Genomic DNA, 26,090 nt, shown 5'->3' with positions numbered 1-26,090 from the left:
ACATGATGATCCAAGATGATCAATATGGTAGTATGATATGCAATGTGGCGATGCTATGGCTATTGCTTACAAGCTCTTTGTTTTCTCTTTGCTTAAAAGCTTATTCTCTTTTTTTTGTATGGCCACTATGCGAAATGCACAAACCAAGATAGCAATTGTGTATATGCGGGAACAATCTTGTGACACAAGAGATGATATGATGATACCAAGATGATATGGTATGTATGCAATGGTAGGTGCGGATCACTAATGTGCACAAGTAACATTGCCGGCAATACTCAACTGGCTACTCTCGATAGGCAAGTGACGCAAAATGGTAGGGGTTAACAAAGCAATGGCAAGAATGAATGTACAATGATGGGATACCACGATACCAAGATGATATAGAGATTACCGTTCTTGCTTACGGTTAGGTTGTCAAAATGATGAAGTGGTCAATGTCGATGACGACCTCATGGCGATGATGAGTGGCGGTGTTCTCAATGTAGAATCGTTCCTAATTAGCCGAAACACCTTAGGAAACAGAAAAACCGCAAACTCAAAATCTCAAATGTCAAATGTCAAATGGTGGTAGCGGAATGCGATGGTGGTTCCGGAGTTGACAATGTGGAAGTGGTGGTGGTGGTTGATGAAGAAGCAACCGTCCCTAAGTAGTCGAAACATCTTAGTAGACTCAAGTCACCACTCAAGCAACCACAAATGCTATATGGATCAAAATGGGTTAGGTTGCGGAAAGCTATGGTGGTTTTACGGATGATATGGTGGAGGGCCAGGCAAAGATGTCAAAATGTCAAAAAAATTATGGATTCAATTGATGTTGGAACACATCTATATGGATGGGGGATGTCAATAGCTACTCAACAAGCTAAATAACGTCAAAATCGGACTCCGGATGTGGAAGATATGGCCGAAACAAGAAATCAGCCGAAGCAGTTTTTGAACTAGCGGACAGTCCGGTCTACATCCGAAAACCTTCTTATTCGAGCGGACAGTCCGGCGTTGGGAGCAGACAGTCCGGTCTGTGAGTGATTTTGGTCCTGATGCCAGCGGACAGTCCGCTACAGGGGTGCGGACAGTCCGGTGCGGGCTGGGAAAGGACGAACTCGAAACTTTAGGCGGAAATGGATGATTTTGGGGTCAAAATTGAGGAGATTTCATGGATGGAAGGTGGGTAAACTTGTGGGGAAGCTAGATTCACTCGAAACAAAACGAATCCGTGGATCAAAATCAACAAAACATCAGCAAACCAACAAATCACAAAAAAAATTGGGGCTATTTTTTTGGTGGGGATTTTCGGATTTTAGGACGAAATCAAGCAAAACAAGGCTAGAAAAATGGTGGGGGAGACTCCAAATTCGTGATCAACGTGGCTCATGATACCAAGATGTTGTAGGGTGGAGACCCCAAGTGGATATCTTTCACGAATTGGAGGGGAATCCATGAAGAACGCAAAGAACACCAAGAACAAGAGGGGAAATCACAAGAGGAAAACACTCAAGAACAAGTCCAATCACACATCCACTAGACTCACAATCACACAAGATCCACAAAGGTACAAGAACAACAAAGGGAAAGATACAAGGTAAAGTTCATCCCAAATCCAAAGGAGATGAGGTCTTGATGATCCTATGATGGGGATCCTTCTCCAAGAGGAGGCCTTGATATCCACAAGAGGATCTTCTCCAAGAGGAGGGCTTGATCTCCAAGAGGAGGTCTAGATCTCCAAGAGGAGGAAGATGAGCAAAGCTCTCTCTTTGTCTATCCAATACTTTTCTAACCCTAAAAACTGAGAGGGGCACTGGATATATAGTCTAGGGGCGAAGGGGTATGGGCCTCGGTGGTTACATGAGCTTTTTAGCCCGATTCGTAGCGAAACTGGGCGGACCGGACAGTCCGGTGGTAAGGACCGGACAGTCCGGTGAGGACAGATGCAATTTCAGGTGCCACCATACTGTCCGCTATGGGGACCAGACTGTATGGTAGTGCAATTTCGGTGCGACCGGACTGTCCGCTGTGAGGACCGGACTGACCGGTAGTGCAATTTCTGCATGCTTCCTTTTCTTCATCTTGACACTTTCGGTCAGCTCTTGGGTCTTGGGGTCCTTCTCCTTGGCCTCCGGGAAGCTTCCTAGCTGCTTGGTGGTGATTGCCCTCGTACCTAATGATGCACAATGTTCCATGGTGAGGTAGCAACCACGTCCAATGGATATTCATGTAAATCTCGAAGAGGAGCGTGTTCACCTTAAGTCCGATAGGTCCACTTGGGGCTTGAGGTGCTATGAAGGTGTACAAGGAGATGACCGTAGGATGCTCCGCATCAAATCCTATTTTGTTTTTCTTCTGGACCCAAACAGTGGACGGCCCAGCGGCACACGAACTGGCCCAGCCAAAGTTTTGGCCCATGTTATTTTTCGCGAAGGGGTATGCGGCGATCTGGAGCGTCCGTATTATGAAGATCCAATGGCCATCATCTCTCCATCGATCTCTATCTGTCTCGCCGACAAGCGGGCCCCAGCTATCATCTTCTTCTTCCCCAAGCTGAGGCAGAGTCCACCTTGCGAACGTTACGTCGGCCGCCGCAGATTTCTCGCGATGCACACGAATCATTGCTCCCCACACTGCCTTAACCCTCCTATAAATACCTCCATCGCCCCCACCCCTCCTTGTTTGATTCCCACCCCAAACCCTCAAAACCCTCCTCAGATTCGAGCTCTTGAAGCTCCGGCGACGAATTCCGCCGCTCCCGAAGGTCCCTGAGCATCCCTGTCCCTCTGATTTTTTTCCCTTGATGTGCCTCATCTCCTGACCTTTTTTCGCTCAGTTTTACACGGGAGCACGCCTGAAGCCTTTGAATCTGGCTAGAGTACATCGCTACTCCATCCGCCCGCTACCGTCTCCACAGGTCGTCCCCGACGCCGTGAGTCCCACCCGCATGATCGCCTCGTCACGATGGACCCCAGCGTGATCTTCCCCAACACTGATGAGCGCCCAAAGCAACGCCCGCGACAACCAGAGCCGCCGCGACCATTGATGTCTACTATGCAACCTTCTTCTTGTAGACGTCGTTGGGCCTCCAAGTGCAGAGGTTTGTAGGACAATAGCAAATTTCCCTCAAGTGGATGACCTAAGGTTTATCAATCCGTGGGAGGCGTAGGATGAAGATGGTCTCTCTCAAGCAACCCTGCAACCAAATAACAAAGAGTCTCTTGTGTCCCCAACACACCCAATACAATGGTAAATTGTATAGGTGCACTAGTTCGGCGAAGAGATGGTGATACAAGTGCAATATGGATGGTAGATATAGGTTTTTGTAATCTGAAAATATAAAAACAGCAAGGTAACTAATGATAAAAGTGAGCGTAAACGGTATTGCAATGCTGGGAAACAAGGCCTAGGGTTCATACTTTCACCAGTGCAAGTTTTCTCAACAATAATAACATAATTGGATCATATAACTATCCCTCAACATGCAACAAAGAGTCAGTCCAAAGTCACTAATAGTGGAGAACAAACGAAGAGATTATGGTAGGGTGCGAAACCACCTCAAAGTTATTCTTTCCAATCAACCTGTTGGGCTATTCCTATAAGTGTCACAAACAGCCCTAGAGTTCGTACTAGAATAACACCTTAAGACACAAATCAACCAAAACCCTAATGTCACCTAGATACTCCAATGTCACCTCAAGTATCCGTGGGTATGATTATACATGCATCACACAATCTCAGATTCATCTATTCAACCAACACATAGAACCGCAAAGAGTGCCCCAAAGTTTCTACCGGAGAATCAAGACGAAAACGTGTGCCAACCCCTATGCATAGGTTCATGGGCGGAACCCGCAAGTTGATCACCAAAACATACATCAATTGAATCACGTGATATCCCATTGTCACCACAGATACGCACGGCAAGACATACATCAAGTGTTCTCAAATCATTAAAGACTCAATCCGATAAGATTACTTCAAAGTGAAAACTCAATCCATTACAAGAGAGTAGAGGGGGAGAAGCAACATAACATCCAACTATAATAGCAAAGCTCGCGATACATCAAGATTGTGCCAAATCAAGAACACGAGAGAGAGAGAGAGAGAGAGAGAGAGAGAGAGATCAAACACATAGCTACTGGTACATACCCTCAGCCCCGATGGTGAACTACTCCCTCCTCGTCATGGAGAGCGCCGGGATGATGAAGATGGCCACAGGTGAGGGTTCCCCCCTCCGGCAGGGTGCCGAAACAAGGTCCCGATTGGTTTTTGGTGGCTACAGAGGCTTGCGGCGGCGGAACTCCCGATCTATTCTGTTCCCCAATCGTTTTAGGGTATATGGATATATATAGGCGGAAGAAATTTGTCAGGGGAGCCACGAGGGGCCCACGAGGGTGGAGGGCGCGCCCAGGGGGTGGGCGCGCCCCCTGCCTCGTGCCTTCCTCGTTGCTTTCTTGACGTGGACTCCAAGTCTCCCGGGTTGCTTTCCTTCCAAAAATAACTTCTCCAGAAGATTTCATTCCATTTGGACTCCGTTTGATATTCCTTTTCTTCGAAACACTGAAACAAGGGAAAAAACAGGAACTGGCACTGGGCTCTGGGTCAATAGGTTAGTCCCAAAAGTAATATAAAAGTGCATAGTAAAGCCCATAAAACATCCAAGATGGATAATATAATAGCATGAATACTTCATAAATTATAGATACGTTGGAGACGTATCAGCATCCCCAAGCTTAATTCCTGGTCGTCCTCGAGTAGGTAAATGATAAAAGAAATAATTTATGAAGTGTGAATGCTAGCAGGTGCATAAGTTTGATCAATGATAATTTCAATCACCTTTTCTAGCATCATTATATGTCATAACAGTAGCTCAGATCATAAAACTTTGCATGATCAAGTAACAAACTATTCACATGTTAAAGTATAGATCATAAACCTTCTTGAAAACTAACAAACCGTGTTATCAGTCATCAAAAAATTACAATTCATCTTATTTTCAGTAAGAGTCTATGTCAGAGCTTTAATTTAGCAAATCCCACATACTCAACTATCATATAGTCTTCCATGATTGCTACCACTCAAAGCATATTTTTAGAACAAATAGCATCCATCGAACACAGAGAAAGATAGGGGCTTAATGTTTCGCCTCCCAACTCATTTATCATATAGATAATTGTCAACAATAATAATTCATGATCAAATATATTTGAATGGCCATATATGCTTAGATCTTTCCATCATATGATGCTTGCCAACTAAAGAGTAGGTTGGAATGAGAAGGAATACTACTGACTCTTGCATAAAAGTAAAAGATAGGCCCTTCGTAGAGGGAAGCAGGGATTTCAGAGGTGCCAGAGCTCGAAGCAAAAGCAGAGATGAAAATAATTTTGAGAAGTATGCTTTCATTGTCAACATAACGACCAAGAGTTCCCAATATCTTCCATACTACATACATTATAGGTGGTTCCCAAACAGAAAGGTAAAGATTTTTACTCCCCCTCCACCAACAATCATCAATCCATGGCTTGCCCGAAACAACGGGTGCCTCCAACTAACATCAAACCTGGGGGAGTTTTGTTTGCAATTATTTTTGATTTGATTTTGATATTTTGATCATGGGACTGGGCATCCCAGTTACCAGCCATTTTCTCGTGAATGATGAGCGGAGTCCACTCATCGTGAGAATAACCCACCTAGCATGGAAGATATTGCTAACCCGTAGTCGCTACATGAGCGATTCGGGCATACAAAACAGATTATTATTTGAAGGTTTAGAGTTTGGCACATGCAAATTTACTTGGAACGGCAGGTAATACCACATATAGGTAGATATGGTGGACACTCATGGAAGAAACTTGGTTCAAGAAATTTGGATGCACAAGCAGTATTCCCACTTAGTACAGATATTTTGGCTAGCAAAGGATTCTAAATAGCAAGCACCACATGTTAGAGGATCCAAGACAATATAACTTATACAAATATACCCAAGCATAACTCATTATGTTGTCTTCCTTGTCCAACTTCAACTAATTTGCTCAGGTTTGAAAATAATTAATGGGGCTCACAATCATAGAAGATGTCCAAGATAGTATATTTATATGTGAAATCTCTCTTCCTTCAATATTCTTTCATGAATTGTTCAAGTGACCAATACAATGTTTGCTAACCTTCAATAAATTTACCACCTCTTCTTCTTATATGTAAAGTCATTACTCCCCATGGGATAAGAATATGAAACATATATAATTTAAGATTTATGATATTCAAACCATTCAACCATTTACTCATAGGATATAAGTGAAGCACACGAGTAAATGACAAACTACTCCAAAAAGATATAAGTGAAGATCAATGAGTAGTTAAATAATTATGTAGCTATGTGAGGACTCTCTCTCATTTAAGAATTTCAGATCTTGGTATTTTATTCATACAACAAGCAAAACAAAAGAAAATAAAATGACGCTCCAAGAAAAACACATATCATGTGGTGAATAAAAATATAGCTCCAAGTAAAGTTACCGATGAACGAAGACGAAAGAGGGGATGCCTTCCGGTGCATCCCCAAGCTTAGGCTCTTGGTTGTCCTTGAATATTACCTTGGGGTGCCTTGGGCATTCCCAAGCTTAGGCTCTTGCCACTCCTTATTCCATAGTCCATCGAATCTTTACCCAAAACTTGAAAACTTCACAACAGAAAACTCGTAAGCTCCGTTAGCGAAAGAAAACAAAACACCACTTCAAGGTACTGTAATGAACTCATTATTTATTTATGTTGGTGTTAAACCTACTGTATTACAACTTCTCTATGGTTTATAAACTATTTTACTAGCCATAGATTCATCAAAATAAGCAAACAATACACGAAAAACAGAATCTGTCAAAAACAGAACAGTCTGTAGTAATCTGTAACTAATGCAAACTTCTGGAACTCCAAAAATTCTAAAATAAATTGGTGGACCTGAGGAATTTGTCTAGTAATAATCTACAAAAATAATCAACAAAATATAACTCTCCAGTAAAAAGTTTTAGCTAATCTCGTGAGCGCTAAAGTTTCTGTTTTCTACAGCAGGATCATAAAGACTTCACCCAAGTCTTCCCAAAGGTTCTACTTGGCACAAACACTAATTAAAACACAAAACCACATCTAAAAAAAGCTAGATGGATTATTTATTCCTAAACAGAACCAAAAAGCAAGAAACTAAAATAAAATTGGGTTGCCTCCCAACAAGCGTTATCGTTTAATGCCCCTAGCTAGGCATGATGATTTCAATGATGCTCGCATAAAAGATAAGAATTGAAATATAAAGAGAGCATCATGAAGAATATGGCTAGCACATTTAAGTCTAACCCACTTCCTATTCATAGGGATTTTGTGAGCAAACAACTTATGGGAACAAGAATCAACTTGCATAGGAAGACAAAACAAGCATAACTTTAAAATTTTAAGCACATAGAGAGGAAACTTGATATTATTGCAATTCCTACAAGCATATGTTCCTCCCTCATAATAATTTTCAGTAGCATCATGAATGAATTCAACAATATAACCAGCACCTAAAGCATTCTTTTCATGATCTACTTGCATAGAAATTTTACTACTCTCCACATTTAAGCAAAATTCTTCTCATTCGGAATAGTGGGAGTATCATAAGAGACTTGAATACTATAAATTGTTTCCACATTAAAGGAGTAATGTTCTAAAAAGGGTAATCATAATCATGACAAGTTTTATAAATATAAACATCACTACTTTTTATAGCATAAGTTTCATCACAATAATCATCATAAGTAGCAACTTTGTTCTCATCATAATCAATTGAAACCTCTTCCGAAATAGTGGATACATCACTAAATAAAGTCATGACCTCTCCAAATCCACTTTCATAAATATTATAAGATTCAACATCCTCCAAAATAGTGGGATCACTAATTCCTAAAGTTGACACTCTTCCAAACCCACTTTCATCAATATAATCATCATAAGTAGGAGGCATGCTATCATCATTATAAATTTGCATATCAAAACTTGGGAGGCTAAAAATATCATCTTCATTAAACGTAGCATCCCCAAGCTTGGGACAAACATTAATTGCAGCAAATATATTCTCAAAAAACATCATCTTCATCAAGCATAGCATCCCCAAGCTTGGGCCTTTTCATATCATAAGCATAATCACTCTCATCATTAATAGTATGGATAGCACCAATAGTATAGCAATTATCATATTCTTCCAAGCAAGTGCAAAAAAGATTTTCAAGATTATAAGAAGTATCATTATCTTCCCAATCATAATCATCACAACAAGCAATAGGCATAACGAGATCATCATCTTCCACAATTATTTTTGATTCATTTTCATGAGGCACAACAATAATAGGAGCAACATTATTTGCAAGAGATATCTTTTTACCTCTCTTCCTTTTTCTTTTCTTCTTCTTCACCACATCATGTGTGGGTTCAATCCTCTTTTTGGAGCTCCTTATTAATGAGATTGGTTGAATAGAAGGCTCCTCCTTGTTACCTGATTCATCATAAGAAATAATAGGAGGATATTGGGAAGCCTCTTCCCTTTCATTAGTATTCTCTTCATCCTCTATTTGTTTTCTTTTCTTTATGTAGTTGGCAATATAAGGATTTTCAATGCAATTCACCGCACAATACATATAAATTTCCTCTAGATCAAAACCAAGAAGTTTATAACGGGCAAATTCTGGAAGATGCTTAGTTATACGTTTCATTTCTTCGTGACCCATAAGCAAACTAAGTTCATTATAATGTGCAAGGGAAATCAGGTCATCACAATTTTTGGACACGATTAGATCATGAAACAATTTGCAACGGATAGTTAAATGACCTCGTTCATTGCAAAGTTCACAAGTATGGCCAAGAAAATTTAAATTTTCAGCACAAACATCTAGCCTTTCTTGCAACAATTTAGTTTCTAAATGCTTGTGCCTCTTGCAATATCTATCTTCCCTATTTGGTGTGTACTTGCAAACCCAATGCACTCCACAAAAATTGACATGTTTATAGGAGACATTTTCATCATAACTAGTGCAATCATCATTAGTACCATGGATATTCAAGGAGTTCATACTAACAACATTGCAATCATGCTCATCATTCACATATTTTATGCCAAGCATTCTATGTAATTCTTCTTCAAGTACTTTGGCACAATTTTCCTTTCCATCATACTCACGAAAGATATTAAAAAGATGAAGCGTATGAGACAAACTTAATTCCATTTTTTAGTTTTATTTTATAAACTAAACTAGTGCTAAAACAAGAAACAAAAAGATTCGATTGCAAGATCTAAAGATATACCTTCAAGCACTCACCTCCCCGGCAACAGCGCCAGAAACTACTTGATGTCTACTACGCAACCTTCTTCTTGTAGACGTTGTTGGGCCTCCAAGTGCAGAGGTTTGTAGGACAGTAGCAAATTTCCCTCAAGTGGATGACCTAAGGTTTATCAATCCGTGGGAGGCGTAGGATGAAGATGGTCTCTCTCAAGCAACCCTGCAACCAAATAACAAAGAATCTCTTGTGTCCCCAACACACCCAATACAATGGTAAATTGTATAGGTGCACTAGTTCGGCGAAGAGATGGTGATACAAGTGCAATATGGATGGTAGATATAGGTTTGTGTAATCTGAAAATATAAAAACAGCAAGGTAACTAATGATAAAAGTGAGCGTAAACGGTATTGCAATGCTAGGAAACAAGGCCTAGGGTTCATACTTTCACTAGTGCAAGTTCTCTCAACAATAATAACATAATTGGATCGTATAACTATCCCTCAACATGCAACAAAGAGTCACTCCAAAGTCACTAATAGTGGAGAACAAACGAAGAGATTATGGTAGGGTACGAAACCACCTCAAAGTTATTCTTTCCAATCAATACGTTGGGCTATTCCTATAAGTGTCACAAACTATAGGAGATATGCCCTAGAGGCAATAATAAATGATATTATTTATCTCCGAGTTCATAATTATGTTTATGTTCCATGCTATAACTGCTATGGTTCTCGAGTCTGCAATAACCACGAGGCTCGGAGGAAGACTCATATGCACGTGTGGAATAATAAACGGTAAAATGTATTCCTAGTCTGGCCTCTAAGACTAGCTCAAGTGTTGCATGATGGTTATGTTTTCCTGATCATGGGCATGTCTATGTCAGCAACCTTGAGGGCATAATGTTAAGAGAACATTTGTGTTGAATCGACCCGGCATGATGTTATGCTATGAGATTCATTCGTCACAAGTTTATTGGTACATAACAAAGAGATGGTTAACGTTTGCATGATTCCTTAGACCATGAGAGGATCGAGTTTCTTCATGCTTGCTTCATGAACTTTGGGGTTTGTTAAACGTCATCCGTAAATGGGTGGCTATTACGGCGGCTTACGGGTTCATGGAAAAGTGTGTCAAGTAACTTGATAGCTCAAGATTGGGATTTGCTCCTCCGACGATGGAGAGATATCTCTGGGCCCTCTCGGTGTTACGGTATCCATCATCGTCTGGCCAGACACTTTGTGATTTGATCACGGGGATGCCGGAACACGATAACGAGAAAAGAGAACAATACCGGTAACGAGGTAACTAGCATAGTGGACAAGTTGTTGATCCACGGGAATGCCAACATGTCTCACCTCGGGTATTTGTAACATATCGCGAAGCAACAGGAATAGCACACGGCAACTGGAGGTTCACTCGAATATTTATTCGTGTGGGTATAGGGGTCAATATGGGTGTCCACGGCTCCGATGTTGATCATTGATCGGAAGGGGTTCCGGGTCATGTCTATACTTCACCGAACCTATAGGGTCACACGCTTAAGGGTCATCTATCTGCTGAATACTAGACAGGGAGTCTGAGAGAAAATCACCGAAAAAGTTTCGGACACCGAAAAGTTTCGGACAGCGGAATCGTACCGCAGAGAGAGGTCATCGGATAAGTTTCGATGATACCGAAAAGTTGTTTCGGGATACACCATTAAGTCAAATTGGTTTCGGCACATGCCTGATAATTCTTGGAGGATGCCAGAATCATTCTGGAAGCTTTTTGGAATTTTCTGAGATAAAAACCGGAAATGTTCCGGAGCTGCCGGAGCCACTTCAGATGTTTTTCGCAGATGAAATTCACTAATCTGAAATTGTTTCAGAACGAATCCAAAATCATTTTAGTGGGTACTGGAATTATTCTAAGACCCACAGAAATATTTTCGGATTTAGTGGACGCGAAAAATTGTCTTCATGAATAGTGAAAACGCATTCTTGTTTGCTTTTCGCAGATGAAAATCACTAAACCGAAATTGTTTCGGAACGCGTTGAAAATTATTTTAGTGGGTACTGGAAATGTTCTGAGCCCACATAAATATTTTCAATTCGAATGGACGCTGAAAAATGTCGTCATGAATAGTGAAAGTGCTTTTTGCTTGGCTTCTTGGAGAAGCCACCTTGAGGGCCTTTTTGGTATTTCCCCCCTTGGCTTCTTGGAGAAGCCACCCTTGGGCTTGGCCTATAAATAGGGGTGGAGGGGGCTGCCTAAAGGATCATCCCTTCTCACATACATGCCATTGCAATGATCTGGCTTCTTCTCTCCCTCCCAGCGAAATAGTTTCGTAGAGCCGAAAGGCTGTCTGGGTTCCGGCAGGAACTAGTTCTGGACGGCGAAGCCCTGCCGGATAGCTGACACCGTATGTGTGCAACTCTGTAGAGAGATCGTAGTTTCGGTCTTAGTTCGTGAGTGCCTCCCGAAGGGCTGTCCGTGTGACCGTCCGAGTTTCGAAGGTCCTCCCGAAGGGCTGTCCGAGTGACCGTTCGAGTTTCGAAGGTCCTCCCGAAGGGCTGTCCGCGACACCGTCCGGGGGGCTGTTCGACCGCCTCCCGGAGGGCTGTCTGAGGAGCAGATGAGGGTATACATCCTCGCGGTTGGGAGGTTGTAAATCCTAGCTGCGGGGATCTGCACCGCCGATCGTCATCGACTCTACTTCCCGCTGCGCTACGAGTCGGTAACGAAAAAGATCAAACCATGTATGCAGTCTCCATAGTGGTCCTGGGCTGGTGCGTAGGTCGGAAAATTTTTGTTTTCTGCTGCATTCCCCTACACAAACAGCCCTAGAGTTCGTACTAGAATAACACCTTAAGACACAAATCAACCAAAACCCTAATGTCACCTAGATACTCCAATGTCACCTCAAGTATCCGTGGGTATGATTATACGATATGCATCACACAATCTCAGATTCATCTATTCAACCAACACATAGAACCGCAAAGAGTGCCCCAAAGTTTCTACCAAAGAATCAAGATGAAAACGTGTGCCAACCCCTATGCATAGGTTCATGGGCGGAACCCGCAAGTTGATCACCAAAACATACATCAAGTGAATCACGTGATATCCCATTGTCACCATAGATACGCACGGCAAGACATACATCAAGTGTTCTCAAATCATTAAAGACTCAATCCGATAAGATTACTTCAAAGGGAAAACTCAATCCATTACAAGAGAGTAGAGGGGGAGAAGCAACATAACATCCAACTGTAATAGCAAAGCTTGCAATACATCAAGATCGTGCCAAATCAAGAACACGAGAGAGAGAGAGAGAGAGATATCAAACACATAGCTACTGGTACATACCCTCAGCCCCGAGGGTGAACTACTCCCTCCTCGTCATGGAGAGCGCCGGGATGATGAAGATGGCCATCGGTGAGGGTTCCCCCCTCCGGCAGGGCGCCGAAACAGGGTCCCGATTGGTTTTTGGTGGCTATAGAGGCTTGCGGCGGCGGAACTCCCGATCAATTCTGTTCCCCGATCATTTTAGGGTATATGGATATATATAGGCGGAAGAAATACGTCAGGGGAGCCATGAGGGGCCCACGAGGGTGGAGGGCGTGCCCAGGGGGTGGGCGCGCCCCCCTGCCTCGTGCCTTCCTCGTTGCTTTCTTGACGTGGACTCCAAGTCTCCCGGGTTGCTTTCCTTCCAAAAATAACTTCTCCAGAAGATTTCATTCCGTTTCGACTCCGTTTGATATTCCTCTTCTTCGAAACACTGAAACAAGGGAAAAAAAGGAACTGGCACTGGGCTCTGGGTCAATAGGTTAGTCCCAAAAGTAATATAAAAGGGCATAGTAAAGCCCATAAAACATCCAAGATGGATAATATAATAGCATGAATACTTCATAAATTATAGATACGTTGGATACGTATCAACCATCATCTTCTCCGTAACCCATGTCGTCCGTCCCCGCTGTAAGCCTCCGCTGCCCTCATCCGTCCAATCTAGTTTAGATGGCTGAGATTAGATCGACTTTGTTTTTTTATTTGCGAATCATTTTCTCTTAAGTATCGGTCGTCCATTGTTTAAGTCCCGCAGCGGATGGATTTCAACCAGCGGCGTAGCGCCACGTGTCCAAGGACCCAGTTACAAATAGGAGTTTCACAGATTAGTCCCTGGATTTTTTTCAAAACAACCCCTAAACTTCATAACCCTCCAACTTTTTAACCGTAACTCTGACTAAAGTGATTATTTTTGCAAAATACTCCTTGTGACAAATAACTTTTGGAGTTTGAGCAAACAAAATTTATTCAACTTAAAATCTAGCTCAAACCTTCGTTCGATCATAACTTTTGAACCGTCTCGAAGAAATCTCTCCATTGACATCATTAGTGTTCGCTTTCCTCAGATTCCTTATTCGTTGTGATCTTATTAGCTTGTAGAAAATCAATACCGACTATTATGCTACTATTATTTGGATTTCTATTTGGTTTTCTTATGGATTTCTTTGTTGATTTTTATTGTGAGTGTTAGAATTGCTTGCTAGTATGTTTATTTATATGAATGTTATGTTTGACTTAATAGATTTACATTGGAGTGATGGATAGTATCGAGTTATATTCGAGAGTGTTATTATCTTCATCAACTTACCAGGCAAGTTCACTTTGATCATGTTATTCATACCTATGTTTTTACTTGCATGTAGTGCCACCTTTTTATCATTCTCTCCAGTAGTGTATTGAATCCTTGTGGTTGAGTAGTATGCACGAGGTAGGAACCCATCACCCTGCTACCAAGCCCGGGACGTTATTTAGTTTTAAATGCTAAGCTATAGTAGACGGGTTGGTATGAGTGTTCGGGAGTGGTGTGAGTATGAAGGACTCTACGTCAACAACGACAACTTCATGATGGCATCTGCAAGGACTGCATCTTCAAGGCCTCAAGACTTCAAGACTCGAGACAAGAATTCAATATACCTCTGGGTGTAGAATGGTTAAGAAGGGTACATATGGTGCGCGCAGTACCCAGTGATTTCGGAGAAGCGCCGTGGTATCATGCGGAAAGCTCCACCCAGGCTTAAAGAGACGGAAGAATACTTCATGCCCGGAAGCTTACCTGTGCAATCGCAAGTCACTATGGGCTCTGGCTTGGTTGACCTTAGCTGTGACTCTGGCTGGGACGGTGCTAGCAAATGTAGAACCAGGGTAGGATTGGATGGTCACCAGACAGTGGTCAGAGGAACTCTTCGGAAGTTTGGTCGTCTTGTTCTCAAACACCCTGAAGTGCGAGAACGTAAAAAAGAGGGATCAAATCTTGCGGGTAAAGTGCACAACACTTTGAGAGGGTTAAAACCTAATCGATTAACCGTGTCCCCGGTTACGAACAATTTGAGCCTCTGACTTGGATCTATCTCGGAACTCTCAACACCGGATTGAAAACTTAATTGTGGGCAACTGATGATGATAGGGGCTGTAAGACATCGGTTGGCGGAACCATGTCATGTATAGGTATCTGCTTTGTAGTAGAGATTCCTGGACATTCCTTTGTTGTAGGATAAATAAAAACAACTTTTACGCAAAAACCTCAGACCTAGAGCCAGAAAGCCATATTGCATATATAATAGTTTTATCATCCGTTTTCTAATTATGATCTTGCCGGTATATTCAATGTACTGACCTACACGGCTGCAATGTATCATGTTGCAGGATTTTCTACAACGAGTGAATTTCGTTGTAGCCGATGGAGTTGATTGGACTCCACACCCGGTTGTTTGTTTCCGCTGAGAGTTATGAGGTATATATCAGTTTTATGTTATTTATACATGTGATTGCACTTTGATATATACATTGATGTACTGTGTGTGCCAGCATACTGATCCAGGAATGGCACAGATACACAGAGGCTTGACCGATTGATTTCGGGTCGCTATAATGTACTACTACACTAGCCCCACCACCGGTGTTGTTCCTCTCGGCCTCCTCTCCCGCGCCATGTTGCACTGTCCCCATCGTCGACGTTGTTCCTCTTGACCTCCTTGCTCGCGTCCTACTACACTGGAGTCATCTCCAGTGTCGTTCATCTCGGTCTCCTCTCGCTTGTCCTACTGCACTGACGCTGCCATGGTGCTCATACTGCATTTCTCCTCCTCTGTCCTTTGTCTCGGCGCCCTACTATTTGTCCCTTCGTGCAAACTTTCTTTGCGGCAATGATGCTAGCAACTAGTTCATCGCACCATCGACGGGGTCGCTCGCCCATGACTCCATGCTCGTCGTGTCGGACGTAGCACCGTGGAAACCATCCACCGCAGTCTCCATGGTCCCATAGGCACTGCATTTCTCCTCCTCGGTCCTCTGCCCCGTGCTCCTCTGCACGGACTTTCTCTGCGGCAACGAAGCAAGCAATTAGTCTGCCACGACGCCGGCAGGAACGCTCCGACACCGTACTCGTCATGTCGAATGTGGTGCCGCGGTCACCATCTAGCAGTCCCAAGGCACTCTAGTGGAACTCTGTGTGTTCAGTATAACTGTTAGCTCTTATCATATTTCGTGTATATGCAACCAAACATTGTTTAGTTGCATTAGATGAACCAATGCAGGACACAAAACGCCATGCCAAAATTTCCTCTAATGCAAGAGCTCTAAGAGAAACTCCAACGTGGCGACCCATTCTTCCGCCCACGTCCGTTTGGGTCGGCGCGGACAAAACTGCTGGCCCAACGCTCCGACCCATTCCCAAAATTTGGGCCTGAAATGCATCGGCGCGGAAGCGAAGCGGACACTCCGCGCGTCCCTCGATGTCCGTCAAGGCCCCACATGTCGACCGGCCAACCACCGCATGCGGTCATAGTAAATGCGCCCGCCTACTTCGGGCCCGCCTGGCAGTGGGTGGAAGCGCCATGTGCCCATCCTTTTTAATGGAAGCGTGCGGCGGGGCCGCCCTCATGCACTTCCACTGCCCGTCCCCATCTGGAAATGCATGTTCCCTCGCCGGTGACAAGAAACCCTAGCCAGCCAGCCATGGGGTTCTTCAGCACGAAGGGGAAGGGCAAGTGCAGTGCCGGCGCGAGCTCTTCCCGCGCGCATCCTCCACCGCCGCCGGCTCGTCGTGCCTCGTGATAACCCACAAGTATAGGTGATCGCAATAGTTTTCAAGGGTAGAGTATTCAACCCAAATTTATTGATTCGACACAAGGGGAGACAAAGAATATTCTCAAGTATTTGCAGCTGAGTTGTCAATTCAACCACACCTGGAAGACTTAATATCTGCAGCAAAGTATTTAGTAGCAAAGTAGTATGGAAGTAACGGTAACGGTGGCAAAAGTAATAGTAGCATTTTTGTAGTAATTGTAACAGTGGCAACGGTAAAGTAACTAACAAAGATCAATATGTGAAAAGCTCATAGGCATTGGATCAGTGAAGGATAATTATGTCGGATGCGATTCCTCATGCAATAGTTATAACATAGGGTGACATAGAACTAGCTCCAGTTCATCAATGTAATATAGGCATGTATTCCGAATATAGTCATACGTGCTTAAGGAAAAGAACTTGCATGACATCTTTTGTCCTACCCTCCCGTGGCAGCGGGGTCCTATTGGAAACTAAGGGATATTAGGGCCTCCTTTTAATAGAGTACCGGACCAAAGCATTAACACTTAGTGAATACATGAACTCCTCAAACTACGGTCATCACCGGGAGTGGTCCCGATTATTGTCACTTAAGGGTTACAGGATCACAACACATAGTAGGTGACTGTTGACTTGCAAGATAGGATCAAGAACTCACATATATTCATGAAACATAATAGGTTCAGATCTGAAATCATGGCACTCGGGACCTAGTGACAAGCATTAAGCATAGCAAAGTCATAGCAACATCAATCTCAGAACATAGTGGATACTAGGGATCAAACACTAACAAAACTAACACGATTACATGATAAATCTCATCCAACCCATCACCGTCCAGCAAGCCTACAATGGAATTACTCACGCATGGCGGTGAGCATCATGAAATTGGTGATGGAGAAAGGTTGATGATGACGACGGCGACGGATTCCCCTCTCCGGAGCCCCGAACGGACTCCAGATCAGCCCTCCCGAGAGAGATTAGGGCTTGGCGGCGGCTCCGTATCGTAAAATCCGATGAATCCTTTTCTCTGATTTTTTTTCTCCCCGAACGTGAATATATAGAGTTGGAGTTGAGGTCGGTGGAGCCTCAGGGGGCCCACGAGACAGGGGGGCACGCCCAGAGGGGTAGGCGCGCCCCCACTCTCGTGGCCAGGGTGTGGGCCCCTGGTGTTGATTCTTTCGCCAGTATTTTTTATTATTCCAAAAATATTCTCCGTGAAGTTTCAGATCATTCCGAGAACTTTTATTTCTGCACAAAAATAACACCATGACAATTCTGCTGAAAATAGCGTCAGTCCGGGTTAGTTCCATTCAAATCATGCAAGTTAGAGTCCAAAACAAGGGCAAAAGTGTTTGGAAAAGTAGATACGGTGGAGACGTATCAACTCCCCCAAGCTTAAACCTTTGCTTGTCCTCAAGCAATTCAGTTGACAAACTGAAAGTGATAAAGAAAAACTTTGACCAACTCTGTTTGCTCTTGTTGTTGTAAATATGTAAAGCTAGCATTCAATTTTTCAGCAAAGATTATGAACCGACCGTATTCGCAATAACACTTAGGTCTCATGTTTACTCATATCAATGGCATAATCAACTAGCGAGCAATAATAATAAATCTCGGATGGCAACACTTTGTCAAAACAATCATAATATGATATAACAAGATGGTATCTCGCTAGCCCTTTCTGAGACCGCAAAACATAAATGCAGAGCACCTCTGAAGATCAAGGACTGACTAAACATTGTAATTCATGGTAAAAGAGATCCAGTCGTAGTCATACTCAATGTAAATTAATAGTAATGGATGCAAATGACAGCGATGCTCTCCAACTGGTGCTTTTTAATAAGAGGATGATGACTCAACATAAAAGTAAATAGATAGGCCCTTCACAGAGGGAAGCGGGGATTTGTAGAGGTGCCAGAGCTTAATTTTTGAAATAGAGACAAATAATATTTTGAGTGGTATACTTTCATTGTCAACATAACAACCAAGAGATCTCGATATCTTCCATGCTACACACATTATAGGCGGTTCCCAAACAGAATGGTAAAGTTTATACTCCCCCACCACCAACAAGCATCAATCCATGGCTTGCCTGAAACAAGGGGTGCCTCCAACTAACAACAATCCTGGGGGAGTTTTGTTTGCAATTATTTTGATTTGAGCATGGGACTGGGCATCCCGGTTACCGGCCATTTTCTCATGAATGGGGAGCGGAATCCACTCCTCGTGAGAATAACCCACCTAGCATGGAAGATACAGATAGCCCTAGTTGATACATGAGCTATTCGAGCATACAAAACAGAATTTCATTTGAAGGTTTAGAGTTTGGCACATACAAATTTACTTGGAACGGTAGGTAAATACCGCATATAGGAAGGTATGGTGGACTCATATGGAATAACTTTGAGGTTTATGGAAGCGGGTGCACAAGCAGTATTCCCGCTTAGTACAAGTGAAGGCTAGAAAAAAACTGGGAAGCGACCAACTAGAGAGCGACAACGGTCATGAACATGCATTAAAATTAATCAACATTGAGTGCAAGCATGAGTAGGATATAATTCACCATGAACATAAATATCGTGGAGGCTATGTTGATTTTGTTTCAACTACATGCGTGAACATGCGCCAAGTCAAGCCACTCGAATCGTTCAAAGGAGGATACCACCCTATCATACCACATCACAACCATTTTAATAGCATGTTGGCACGCAAGGTAAACCATTATAAACTCCTAGCAAATTAAGCATGGCATGAGAAACTATAATCTCTAATTGTCATTGCAAACATGTTTCATTCATAATAGGCTGAATCAAGAACTATGAACTAATCATATTTACAAAAACAAGATATGTCGAGTTCATACCAGCTTCTCTCGTCTCAATCAGTCCATCATATATCGTCATTATTGCCTTTCACTTGCACGACCGAACAGTGTGGATAATAATAATAGTGCACGTGCATTGGACTAAGCTGGAATCTGCAAGCATTTAATATACAGGAGAAGACAAGGCAATATAGGCTCTTGGTTAAATCAACAATAATGCATATGAGAGTTATTCAACATTTTCATCATGGTCTTCTCCTCTCACCCCCAAAGAAAAGAAAAGAAATAAAACTATTTACACGGGAAAGCTCCCAACAAGCAAAAGAAGAACGAGAAATCTTTTTGGGTTTTCTTTTAATTACTACTGCTACACGCATGGAAAGTAAACTAGCTAAAAGCTACAACTAATTTTTTTTTTGTTTTTCTTAAGGTTTTTCAAACACACAAGAAGAAGGCTTAGAAAATAAAATAAATTAGCATGGATAATACAATGAAAAAGTATGAGCACTGACAACTAGAATGAGTGTGTGAACAAGAATGTAATGTCGGTGAGAAATACGTACTCCCCCAAGCTTAGGCTTTTGGACTAAGTTGGTCTAGGCCATGGCTGGCCTGGCGGATATCCGAAGTTGTAACTGGGGTCGTACTGAGATGCAGCAGCTACTGCCTGACGAGCTGCAGCTTGGAGGCGAGATGCCTCCGTCCTTCTCTCATTCGCCTCCTCCCTGGTTATGACATATCTCCCTTTTGCCTGAAAATTAAAGAAAGTAGAATCTGGGAGGGCAACCTGACACGAAGCCCTCAAGTTCAGCGTTACGCACATACGCGTCAAATTCCTCCTTAATGCCTGCTTGGACCATAAAATCTTCTGACGGCCATTCACAAGGCCGCACTTGAGCTTCTCTTGGTAGTTCATAGTCTGGCTCATGTATCGCGAGCCTGGGTCCTTGCTTCTTTGAGGAACCACCTTGGTACATTTTCCTAAACATATTTCTTCCTCTGAATAATTTCTGAAATTTTTAATGACTGAAAATAAAAGAACCAAACTCAACAAAATTGATAGCAACTACTCCCACAAGTGCCTAGAGACTATATCATGCATTAGAACTACTTGGGACCAAATAAATTTGACATGCAAGCTCAAGAACAGGGTCACCTAAGCAGCAAATTTGCAATAAATAAAGCACTAGAATAAAAACTAATTGGACCATTGGAGGAGTCACATACCGAAGAACAATCCCCCAAAGCAGTTTTGTGAATGGAGCTTTGAGCAAGGAGATCGAAAATTGCAGCAAAACGAGCTAGAACACGGGTTTGAGCTGTGTGGGGATTTTTTCTGGAGGAAGACGAAGTGTGTGGGTGCAGGAATAAGTGGAGGGGGCCCACATGGGCCCACGAGGTAGGGGAACGCCTTGCACCCTCGTGGCCAGGTGGTTGCCCCCTCTGGTGTGTTCTCAGTGCCAGATATTCTTAAATATTCTACAAAAAATCATATTTCAATTTCAGGGCATTTGGAGAACTTTTATTTTCGGGGTATTTTTTATTACAAGGATAATTCAGAAAACAGACAAAAAAAATACTATTTTTGCTTTATTTAAACTAAATAACAGAAAGTAAAAAAAAGGATACAGAGAGTTGTGCTTTCTAACTTCATCCATCTCATGCTCATCAAAAGGAATCCACTAACAAGGCTGATCAAGTATTGTTAACAAACTCATTCCGAAGCGCATGAAACCGGAGAATTTCTGAATAGCACTAGGTTACCTCAATGGGGATATGCACGTCCCCAACAATAAGAATCATATTTCTTCTTGACAGTAGGAAGAGGAAATTCAAAACCTCCAATAATAATCGATGGAATTTTCCAATAGAATTGATACTGTGGACTTGAGGATGTTTCCTCGGAAAGTGTACCGTATGCTCATTACCATTAACATGGAAAGTGACATTGCCTTTGTTGCAATCAATAACAGCCCCTGCAGTATTCAAAAAGGGTCTACCAAGGATAATCGACATACTATCATCCTCGGGAATATCAAGAATAACAATGTTCGCTAAATAGTAACGTTTGCAACCACAACAGGCACATCCTCACAAATACCGACAGGTATAGCAGTTGATTTATCGGCCATTTGCAAAGATATTTCAGTTGGTGTCAACTTATTCAAATCATGTCTAGGATATAAAGAGAGAGGCATAACACTAACACCGGCTCCAAGATCACATAAAGCAGTTTTAACATAGTTTCTTTTAATGGAGCACGGTATAGTTGGTACTCATGGATCTCCTAGTTTCTTAGGTATTCCACCTTTAAAAGTATGATTAGCAAGCATGGTGGAAATTTCAGCTTCCGATATCTTTCTTTTATTTGTAACAATATCCTTCATATACTTAGCATAAGGATTCATTTTAAGCATATCAGTCAAACGCATACGCAAAAAGATAGGTCTAATCATTTCAGCAAAGCGCTCAAAATCCTTATCATCCTTTTTCTTGGATGGTTTAGGAGGAAAAGGCATGGGTTTCTGAACCCATGGTTCTCTTTCTTTACTGTGCTTCCTAGCAACGAAGTCTCTCTTATCATAACGTTGATTCTTTGATTGTGGGTTATCAAGATCAACAGCAGGTTCAGTGTCTACATAATTATTATTTCTAGGTTGAGCATCAACATGAACATCATCATTAACATTTTCACTAAGTTCATGTTCATCATCAGATTGTGTTTCAGCATCAGAAATAGAAATATCATTGGGATTCTCAGGTGTGTCGACAACAGGTTCACTAGAAGCATGCAAAGTCCTATCATTTTTCTTTTCCTTCCTCTTAGAGGGACTAGGTGCATCAACATTAGTTCTCTGAGAATCTTTCTCAATTCTCTTGGGGTGACCCTCAGGATACAAAGGTTCCTGAGTCACTTTACCCCCTCTAGTCATAACTCTAACAGCATTATCATTTTTCTTATTATTTAATTCATTGAGCAAATCATTTTGAGCTTTAAGCACTTGTTCTACTTGAGTGGTAACCATACAAGCATGTTTACTAATAAGTTTAAGTTCACCTTTAACTCTAGACATATAATCACTCAAGTGTTCAATCATATAAGCATTATGTTTCAATTATCTACCAACATAAGCATTGAAGTTTTCTTGTTTAACAATAAAATTATCAAACTCATCTAAGCATTGGCTAGCAGATTTATAACGAGGAATATCACCTTCATCAAATCTATAGAGAGAACTTACCTTTACTACCTGTGTCGGGTTATCAAGACCATGTATTTCTTCCATAGGTGGTAAATTCTTAACATCTTCAGCTTTAATACCTTTTTCTTTCATAGATTTCTTTGCGTCTTGCATATCTTCAGGACTGAGAAATAGAATACCCGTTTTCTTTGGAGTTGGTTTAGGAGTTGGTTCAGGAAGTGTCCAATTATTTCATTACTCAACATATTATTCAATAGAAATTCATCTTGATCAATAGTTCTTTCCCTGAAAACACAACCAGCACAACTATCCAGGTGGTCTCTTGAAGCATCGGTTAGTCCATTATAAAAGATATCAAGTATTTCGTTTTTCTTGAGAGGATGATCAGGCAAAGCATTAAGTAATTGGAGAAGCCTCCCCCAAGCTTGTGGGAGACTCTCTTCTTCAATTTGCACAAAATTATATATTTCCCTTAAGGCAGCTTGTTTCTTATGAGCGGGGAAATATTTAGCAGAGAAGTAATAAATCATATCCTGGGACTACGCACACAACTAGGATCAAGAGAATTAAACCATGTTTTAGCATCACCCTTTAATGAGAATGGAAATAACTTAAGGATATAGTAGTAACGAATTTTTTCCTCATGAGTGAATAGGGTGGCTATATCATTTAATTTAGTAAGATGTGCCACAACAGTTTCAGATTCATAGCCATAAAAAGGATCAGATTCAACCAAAGTAATTAACTCAGGATCGACAGAGAAATCATAATCCCTATCAGTAATACAAATAGGTGAAGTAGCAAAAGCATGGTCATATTTCATTCTAGCATTCAAAGACTTTTCTTTCAGCTTAACTAATAATTTCTTAAGATCATATCTATCATTGCAAGAAAGAAAATCTCTAGCAGTTTCTTCATCCATAACATAACCCTCGGGCACAACAGGCAAGTCATATCTAGGGGGAGAATCTTCATCATCACTTTCATCAATATTATTAGTTTCAATAATTTCATTCTCTCTGGCCCTAGCAAGTTGTGCATCAAGAAATTCACCTAATGGCATAGTATTATCAAGCATAGAAGTATTTCATCATAAGTATCATGCAAAGCAAAAGTGGCATCATCAATAACATGCGGCCTGTCAGAATCAATAACAGATGTAGGTGTCGCAAATTTACTCATAACAGAAGGTGAATCAAGTGCGGAGCTAGATGGCAGTTCCTTACCTCCCCTCGTAGTTGAGGGATAAATCTTGGTTTTTTTGTCTTTCAAGTTCCTCATAGTGATCAGCAGATATAAATCCCAAGTGACTCAAAGAATAGAGCTATGCTCCCCGGCGACGGCGCCAGAAAATAGTCTTGATAACCCACAAGTATAGGGGATCGCAACAGTTTTCGAGGGTAGAGTATTCGACCCAATTTATTGATTCGACACAAGGGAGCCAAAGAATATTCTCAAGTATTTGCAGCTGAGTTGTCAATTCAACCACACCTGGAAGACTTAATATCTGCAGCAAAGTATTTAGTAGCAAAGTAGTATGGAAGTAACGGTAACGGTGGCAAAAGTAATAGTAGCAGTTTTGTAGTAATTGTAACAGTGGCAACGGTAAAGTAACTAAGCAAAGATCAATATGTGAAAAGCTCGTAGGCATTGGAGCAGTGATGGATAATTATGTTGGATGTGATTCCTCATGCAATAGTTATAACATAGGGTGACACAGAACTAGCTCAAGTTCATCAATGTAATGTAGGCATGTATTCCGAATATAGTCATACGTGCTTATGGAAAAGAACTTGCATGACATCTTTTGTCCTACCCTCCCGTGGCAGCGGGGTCCTATTGGAAACTAAGGGATATTAAGGCCTCCTTTTAATAGAGTATCGGACCAAATCATTAACACTTAGTGAATACATGAACTCCTCAAACTACGGTCATCACCGGGAGTGGTCCCGATTATTGTCACTTCGGGGTTACCGGATCATAACACATAGTAGGTGACTACTGACTTGCAAGATAGGATCAAGAACTCACATATATTCATGAAAACATAATAGGTTCAGATCTGAAATCATGGCACTCGGGACCTAGTGACAAGCATTAAGCATAGCAAAGTCATAGCAACATCAATCTCGGAACATAGTGGATACTAGGGATCAAACCCTAACAAAACTAACTCGATTACATGATAAATCTCATCCAACCCATCACTGTCCAGCAAGCCTACGATGGAATTACTCACGCACGGTGGTGAGCATCATGAAATTGGTGATGGAGGAAGGTTGATGATGACGACGGCGGCGGATTCCCCTCTCCGGAGCCCCGAATGGACTCCAGATTAGCCCTCCCAAGAGTGATTAGGGCTTGGCAGCGGCTCCGTATCGTAAAATGCAAAGAATCCATCTCTCTGATTTTTTTCTCCCTGAACGTGAATATATAGAGTTGGAGTTGAGGTCGGTGGAGCCTCAGGGGGCCCACGAGAGAGGGGGCGCGCCCAGGGGGGTAGGCGCCCCCCCCACCCACGTGGCCAGGGTGTGGGCCCCCTGGTGTTGATTCTTTCGCCATTATTTTTTATTAATTCCAAAAATATTCTCCGTGAAGTTTCAGGTCAGCCCAGGGGAGCGGCTGTACATAGTAGTCCACCAAGCGCGGTGGCACTGGTAGTACCGGAAGGAAATATGCCCTAGAGGCAATAATAAAGTTATTATTTATTTCCTTATATCATGATAAATGTTTATTATTCATGCTAGAATTGTATTAACCGGAAACATAATACTTGTGTGAATACATAGACAAACAGAGTGTCACTAGTATGCCTCTACTTGACTAGCTCGTTGATCAAAGATGGTTATGTTTCCTAGCCATAGACATGAGTTATCATTTGATTAACGGGATCACATCATTAGGAGAATGATGTGATTGACTTGACCCATTCTGTTAGCTTGGCATTTGATCGTTTAGTGTATTGCTATTGCTTTCTTCATGACTTATACATGTTCCTATGACTATCAGATTATGCAACTTCCGAATACCGGAGGAACACTTTGTGTGCTACCAAACGTCACAGCGTAACTGGGTGATTATAAAGGTGCTCTACAGGTGTCTCCGAAAATGTTTGTTGGGTTGGCATAGATCGAGATTAGGATTTGTCACTCTGAGTATCGGAGAGGTATCTCTAGGACCTCTCGGTAATGCACATCACTATAAGCCTTGCAAGCAATGTAACTAATGAGTTAGTTGCGGGATGATGCATTACAGAACGAGTAAAGAGAATTGCCGGTAACGAGATTGAACTAGGTATTGAGATACCGACGATCGAATCTCGGGCAAGTAACATACCGATGACAAAGGGAACAACGTATGTTGTTATGCGGTCTGACCGATAAAGATCTTCGTAGAATATGTGGGAGCCAATATGAGCATCCAGGTTCCGCTATTGGTTATTTACCGGAGACGTGTCTTGGTCATGTCTACATAGTTCTCGAACCCGTAGGGTCCGCACGCTTAACGTTTCGATGACAGTTATATTATGAGTTTATATGTTTTGATGTACCGAAGGTTGTTCGGAGTCCCAGATGTGATCACGGACATGACGAGGAGTCTCGAAATGGTTGAGACATGAAGATTCATATATTGGAAGCCTATATTTGGATATCGGA

The sequence above is a fragment of the Aegilops tauschii genome, chromosome 3 (assembly GCF_002575655.3).
Source record: "Aegilops tauschii subsp. strangulata cultivar AL8/78 chromosome 3, Aet v6.0, whole genome shotgun sequence".
Taxonomy (NCBI): Eukaryota; Viridiplantae; Streptophyta; class Magnoliopsida; order Poales; family Poaceae; genus Aegilops; species Aegilops tauschii.
This window is presented reverse-complemented; position numbering follows the sequence as displayed.